The sequence below is a fragment of the Ammodytes marinus genome (assembly GCF_949987685.1).
Source record: "Ammodytes marinus genome assembly, chromosome: 8".
Lineage (NCBI taxonomy): Eukaryota > Metazoa > Chordata > Actinopteri > Uranoscopiformes > Ammodytidae > Ammodytes > Ammodytes marinus.
This window is the reverse complement of record NC_137212.1, coordinates 9,673,743-9,681,590: the sequence shown is the minus strand read 5'-3', so window position 1 is coordinate 9,681,590 and position 7,848 is coordinate 9,673,743.

The window sequence follows — 7,848 nt, the reverse complement described above, 5'->3', positions numbered from 1 at the left end:
TTTTTCTGATTTCTGATTTGGTGTCACAAAGGCTTTTTTTCCTTATTTTACAATCAATCAATTTTACAAAAACCCTGTTCTCTTATTCCAACAATAAAAAATAGACATTTCTATAGATGCCATTCTCATCATCACGTCAAACGGCCAGCTGCCAGTTAGCTATAAGCTTAACAGAAATACTTGAAATGGGTTGAAAACTAGTAGCTTGGGTTTTATTATTTTAATTTAGTTTAATCGAATTGAGATCGAGATCTCTTTTGCAGGGAGAGACATGACCAGAGCTGAGACAGATAGACAAACATAGTCAGACAACACAACTGCAAAATAAGTAAATCAGGGACATCGCTTAATGGATCTGAAGTTTAATGTTTAGAAATCAGCCAGTACTTCTTTGAAAATTAATTTGATCATAAAGTTGCTATTTACAGAGAGTTAAATACAGTTGAACAATCCTGAGATCTGGTTTGGGGAGCAGTGCTTTTAAAATTTGTGAATAGAAATGAAATACTGAGGCAGCTGTAGGACGAGACGTTTTTGTGAGGACTAGTGCACTTGTCCATTATAGAACACGATGATGGAGTTTTTCATGTTCAAGCAAGCAGTGTCTGATTAAAGGATAATTTGGTAGGCACAGATATGATGGTTGATTGTACATTATGTTTTTGTCCTCAAGACAGGAACATGCTTTATGACGATATGAGAAACCCAATTTGTAAACCCGCAGTAATGTAACAGACGATAACAAAAAACAACAGGTTAAATAAAAGAACGTGTATCCTTTTATACATTCACAGTCACGGACAGTGCAGGAGAACAGGAGGGGTTGTTTTGATGATGTTGACCTTGATCTGGGAACATTGCATGAAATGTACTGGTCATTAGCCAACTGAAAAGCCATTTGCTGGGATTAATGGGCTTCTTCCACTAAATTAATGTAGTGGCTCTTTGTGTCCTCCATCTAACTCTCAAAGGTGTTTAGAAGGTATTATGCATGTGTGTGTGTGTGCATGATACAACATGTGTACTTGGGATACAGATATTGCTTTTAAATGAAAATTGGACAGCAGTGTGCTTTGCAATCAAGTGTGTGTCTCATTGATGGGAATATTAGTTTTTTGCTTAGAGAACATTGCAACAATAACACCTGCAACACTCTGATGAATAAGAAAAACGTGATTTTGCAGTTTGGTTTGGATGCACAGTAGATGATGCTTTCTGTAACAGGAACAGCCATTTTAAGTTTCATATTTTCACACACTTAAAACAGATGCACTGGACTGGAACTGTAGGCTGTGTGTCATCAATCAGTGATTCTTGAGAAGTGGGACAAAACAGGGGGCATTAAATTACATGTATGTAACCAACATATACTAAGATATTGAGCTAAGCTTTGACACGACCTCCCAGCTTTTGTTTTTTTTACCGTCATTGGCCAATCACCACCGTCAGATGTCAACTCCGTCAGATTTCCTGTCTGACGGCGTTGACATATTTAACGTTTCTTAAACATAACAAATGGAATTTATCCAGTAGCCATTTGTTTTTTCTGTTGATGTTAGGTGCTAGTATGAACTACTTCAGGAAAATAAAATTATCAAAAAATGTAAAATAACTTCTTCAGAAATTGTAAGTCGGTGTTGACATATCATGGTTATGACACAGGACTTTCAAGATTCGGAATGTAAAATATTCTAAAACTACAACACTTATCAGAGCCTGTCTGACTCTAATGTACTCTGCAGAGGTAGAATTTGACAAGGGGTCCTTCAAAGTGACAGCTGCCCCTTATTTCGCCTGATTTTATTACATTTTACATAATAAAATGTCTGACGGTGTTGACTTACAGTAAAGTGGTCCCACTAGAATCCTCATAAAACATGAATGTGTTGTAGAAAAACTGTTGTTATTGATATGAGAGATTATTTAGTGTTGCTTTTGATGAAAAAAGCTCTTTTTAATCATTAAAGTACATTTTTAATAGGTTTTATTGCATATGAAAGATTGAAACCTTCTCTGTGGACACACTGTTTTGGACGTCGTGAGAAGCTAACAAGTGTCATATATTTGACATAATAATGATAAAATTAAATTTAAGGCGATAATTGTGCTCCAGACATTCTATTCGTAATCCCTAATAACATTTACAATTTTGAATATTTTTAGTTTTAAACATAACAGCAGTTACATATGGAAGACGGCCTTTTGTCCCGGTTCTCAAGAATCACTGCAAAATGAGTCATCATCTCAACGTGCACTTCATTTTTAAATTAATAGTTATTTTCACAGGGGACTGGACAGCGGTAAGAGCAGGAGACTATTTATAGGATACTAAAGTTCACAAGTTGAGGTTGAGTTGTACGTCAGAATTCTCCACAGACTTGTGGAAGGTTATAAAAATAGAATGAGCAGACTACCAGGTTGACATCTCACACAATGGCGGCAATGATGCCCACACCAGTAACAAACACTATTAATAAAAAATGAAGGACACCGTATTGTCTGTCTGTCACTGTGCTGTTTTAAAGCCTTAGAGCTAGGCTTAACATGTAAAGTTAAGGATGAAATGCACGCAAACAGGTCATGGAATCACAACATGCTAATTGGTTCTTCCTCTGAAGAGCATGCATGTGGTCTTTGACATGGCTGACGTGGCTCCCATAACACACAGTAAGTACAATTTTTGTGTAAGTGTGTTGCTCGATAAAATATTAGTGGATTGGTAAAAGTAATTGGATAAGTCCTCTGGGATTTGTTTTACAGGTTTCTCATGGCATTCTGTTCATTCCTAAGGTCATGTACACATTTGTAACCTTTACTTTTATATTGTTCAATTGCTGAGGTAGATTGATCAAAAGCTCCAGGATAACTCAACACAAGATTTCTCTTTTCTTTTTTTTTAAACCAATTATGATTCATCCTTTGAATATCCATTTCACATCTCACGGCCATATGGCTGGTAGATTGAAAAAAATGCATTAAAATGTATGATTCAACAGAACATTTGACCAATTGCACTTAATTGAAAGTGCTACCATCTCATTTTCTGACAGTGTTTATTTTAAGAATCACAAAATGGTGATGTAATTTCCCTGTTTGTTTGTTTGTTTGTTTGTTTGTTTGTTTGTTTGTTTGTTTGTTTGTCTGTCTAGGTCTTCTCCTTCCATAACATTTGCCTGTCACTGACTTCTAGTAATTACATTTTGGAGCATTGATTCATTTCATGAACGGCACTGGTAATGCTCTGTTGGAGTTGGTACCAAAATAAGTACAACATTAAGGATATTTTTACAGTTTGCATAATTATCAACATGAAGCCGTCTGTATTACTGCATTATTGCAACTAGGCACATCTGGCAGTTAATTATTATGTGGCTTGGAAATTCAAGCATTAAATATCATACAGCACATAGAGAAGCTGCCTTTATACATTGATATTGGAAGTGGTAAGCTTTCAACTATGTACTGTCATTATCAAGGTCAAAGTTACATGTGGGTTTTTCAGATCAAGTTAACTTGATAGGTTTCTTTGGTGAGTGCCAAACTGTCCATTGTGTGATAATGTGACAGACCTCTCTCCCTGCAACTTCTCCCATTTCTCCTCCTCTGTTTCGTCAAAAGTGTGTCTCTCTCGCTGTTGTGAGCTGCAGTCTTGGTCTGCAGCGTGGTGCAGACACGTGCCGCTGGCGAGCTATTTATAAAAAATCCTGACAAATCCATGTAGTCAGGAGGAAGCAGTGCATGTTCTATTCATCCATGCAGCAAGGCTGGCTCCTGGAGGAAACAGGCTAAAAACAGCAACAGCACTTATGTCTCAGAGATATACAAGTGTGCCTCATGCATCTTAAATAGCAGGCAACATCCGCCAGAACTCCAGTATTTGAGATGCCCGGTTGGGTCAGTGGATAAAAAAAAAAAATCAGATCATGGAAGTTTAGTCAGTGTGTTTGTGTGCATGTGTGTGTCGCTCTGTGTGTGTCTGAACATCTTCTTTGATGTTACCTAACTTGGTGCAATGCAGGTTTTCACATTTCCCTCCATGTCCTCATTTCTGACAGAAAACATCCTGCAGTTCTATAGCTATATGCAGCATTAGCTGACATTCTGCAAAGTGATTATGAAACAGAGATTGTTCAGTCATTATTACATTTAACTACAGAGGGCCAACATATTCTGCTTTCACTACAAAATAGTATCTAAGCACAATTTTTTCAAATTGTGCTTAGATACTACAGTTATACATATTACGGTATACACCGCTATAATACACAGCATGATTATGTATGCGTGGAGGCTCAGGTGTATATATCTGCACATCTGTGTTCTGATGTAGCAAGAAGACAGACTGTAGTGTGTGTGTGTGTGTGTGTGTGTGTGTGTGTGTGTGTGTGTGTGTGTGTCTTGTCAAGTCCTCTCTCAAGTTACAAGAAAAACATCTCAAAGTACGGGTCAAATCCCTGCCCTGGCTGCCCCTAGCTGAGTAGGAGCAAAACATAGCAATTTGTCAAGTACATTTTTATTTACATTTTGGTTTTTCAGAACTTAAATCTGGGAGAATATCCCAAGATATGTCTTCCCATCTGTATATACAGTAGACCTCTATTGTGTCAATCAATAACAATTTTGTATTCCAGGCAAACACAATGCGAGTGTCAAACTGAGTCCTGGTTGTTAGAATACTAAAACACATATTTACAAAACATGAGAATATTATTTATCTTCTCACCGAGCCCTCTGCAACACAGCTAATAAGCATATTTCATAAAAAAGGTCAAATTATGTATTTAGGTCATGTTGTGAAACTGTTCAAAGATGTAACGTGTCCAAATATGTCACTGGATCTGTCCTGCCTGTCTACAGCCTCACTTATCAGTAGCTGTCTCTTGCATGCCCATTAGCTCATTTATATTCATGTACTTTTTTTAAATTAATTAATTCAGTCACTGTGAGCATATCTGACCTCCTCCCCCTTTTTCACACACAATAAAACAAGGTAATTAGCTTGTCTTTTCTCTGCAGAACAACTAAGCTGTTGGGAGCTGAGGGATATGCCGAACAAACAAAAGGTTGGGATGTTAAAATCCCTAAAGGCCTTGGACGCCTTTTAAAATGTATGTTGTAATCAGTGTCAAATGTTTCAACATGTAACCACATTCATCATCTAGCGATCACCCTATTCATCCCAAGGCACCGTTTGGTTGTTTTTAGGCTAATTAAGACTCACTGTGACTCAGATCAAAAAGTTATCCGGGCTACCTGAACATCGTTTCAGTTATGCCATGTCCTTTTCCTCTCCACAGCAAGATCAATATCAGATTCTGTACTTGAGTCACCAGAACAAAACTGTGGTGTGTTGTGTATTTGCATGTGTGTCCGTGTGTGTACCCTGCTTTGGGAGCGGAAGCCCGACTGCCCACATAACTCATGTGTTAGACCATCTGATGGTTGATGATTTGATTAGATTAGAAACAGCAGAGGGATGATTGAGGAACCATGGCTGATTCCGGGTTTATTTCTGTCCTCACAGACATCTGCTGTGCTTGAGTGGCTCAGGTAACTCTGATCCGGCAACCCCTGCAGCTGCAGAAACCATTGCTTCTCTCTAACATTTCCCCTTATGCCCATTGTTGTGTCGCTAATAAAGAAAATCACAATATCAAGGGAAAATGGCTGTAGTCAACAGTTTAAAAAAAGGAAAATGATTAGCCTTGTCTGGCACCGACCTTTGTAAAGGGCAAAATTAAAATTCCCACTTGCACTGTGGGAATATAGAATTGATGACACTGGTTACCGCTGTTTACAGCAAACAGATTCCTGTTGCATCAGGACCAGCCCAGGAAATGTTTCTGGGATTACACAGTATGGGGTAAGATAAATGCATACCGTAGATGTTGTGAATGACAGTTAGTTAGTTCACACAGAAATGTTTTATTTAAACAAAATGCATAGTGAGGTAATGGAATGAAACATCCCCTTTACTGAGGGTGCAAATAGCAACATAACACACGTTTAGTCCAGTGCAAGTCATTGTGGGAAAGGGGGCGTCTCTACAATACACTTTGTTGTGCTTACTTGATTTATCTAAGGCAATCAGTTTCCTTAATTCTACTGAGTAAACACAACTCTTCAGTTAAGTAAGACTAACTTGGTTTAATTACGTTAACTGCAATTTCCATTTCCAAGTAGATATAACTCAACTTTAAGTAAACTTAACCAGAGGATATACAGTAAACAACACTTATTAGTTAAGATGTGGATGGATGAGGATTAATGAAGAAAACTGTATAAGCTTCCCATGTGCAGGCAGCTCATGTCAAGTTGTCCCTTCCAAGTTTGATGGTAAATTAACAGGAAAGTTCAGTATTTTTGAAAAACATTACCGTTCCGTAAAATAACAGCAAAGGACTGTAATTTAACAGACTGCCTTTTATTTTAACAGTTAAATGCTGTTTTTATAAATAACAGGTAAATGCTGTTGAAATCCTGCTGTAAATTTACAGCAATTGTTTACAGTGTAGGGAATCTTGTTGCCTTCGTCATGTTGCATGACTGTCTGCCCTTACTCCTTTTAGGCCTCCTGTGATTACAGCTGAGGACATTGCTCACTTCAACAGCCTAACAGGTCCACCTGGAATAAAGTTGCCTGGGGTCTTTTCAGCACATACCACCCTGATATTATTAAAGGTACAATGATCTATAGTTATTTGGTCACTCCCCTGCCTTGCAGCAATCCCTCTATGTATTTTGCATCAACTTAATCTGTGTCCAGTGCACAAGCTTCAGCATCTTATAATGCAGTGCTTCTCAAATGGTGGGGCGCGCCCCCCTGGGTTGTCAGGGGGGCACGGGCTGCCTTGATTTCCAACTGAAAAAAAAAAAAAAAAAAAAAAAAAATGTTTTGTGCTAGCAAGCGCTATGTGTGCTTGTGTATGGTCATATCCGCGCAAAAGGCTGCGATGTTCTGTAAATAAATGTCCACATGTGTCTCCAAGTGTCTCTGTTGGTTATTTAAAAAGAAATCAAGCAAGTAGACTAATAATAACGTTAATGAATTATTGGTTATTGCATCACAGAAGGCCTATTGGCCTATAATAATTAAAAGAAAAACACCTTAACTATGTTTACAGTTTAAAAATGTTTGAATGAAATGCAAACCTCAGTGAATCATTTGCTCTTGTTTCTCTGTCCTGAGATTCACACAGACTGAGCAGTCTTGTTTAAATGTTACAAATTAAGCTAATAAACTGAACTTTTAATGTTTTTGCTGCAGAAGTTATCTCAGCTAATTTTTGTTATCTAATTTGATAATAAGGTGATTGTATGCAGAATGCTCGTGCCAGAAACTCATACAGTGGTTTTGTACAGATAAATAAATAAATATTGGCAGGTTCTCAGTAGTATTTCAATTTAGGGGGGGCGCGAACAAATTTCTGTCCCCTAGGGGGGGGGTGGGGGGGGGCATGACAGAAAATAATTGAGAAGCACTGTTATAATGTAATTTCTAAAACAATAGAAATGCACTGTGCAGGCCTTTGAGGGACAAGGTACATTATCTGTCTCTGCAGCTTGTTTGGTAACCTGCAAATATCGAACACTGGTGAGAGTGGGACACGCAACACATGTGCTATACAAAGAAAACAATGAGCTCAAAGAGAATACAACAAGCTTCAGCAGGCACAAAAGCTCTCCAGCTTGATTCCACTAGGGGATTTTAAACTTGTTTTTAAAACAAATCTAGAAGTCATCTGTGGGTGTGACTGATATGTTTTTATTATGTTGTAGTCTAACGGGTCTCTTTTGAGAATGAGAACCCGTCTCTCAAAGAGTTTAACTATAAACAAAGGTTGAATG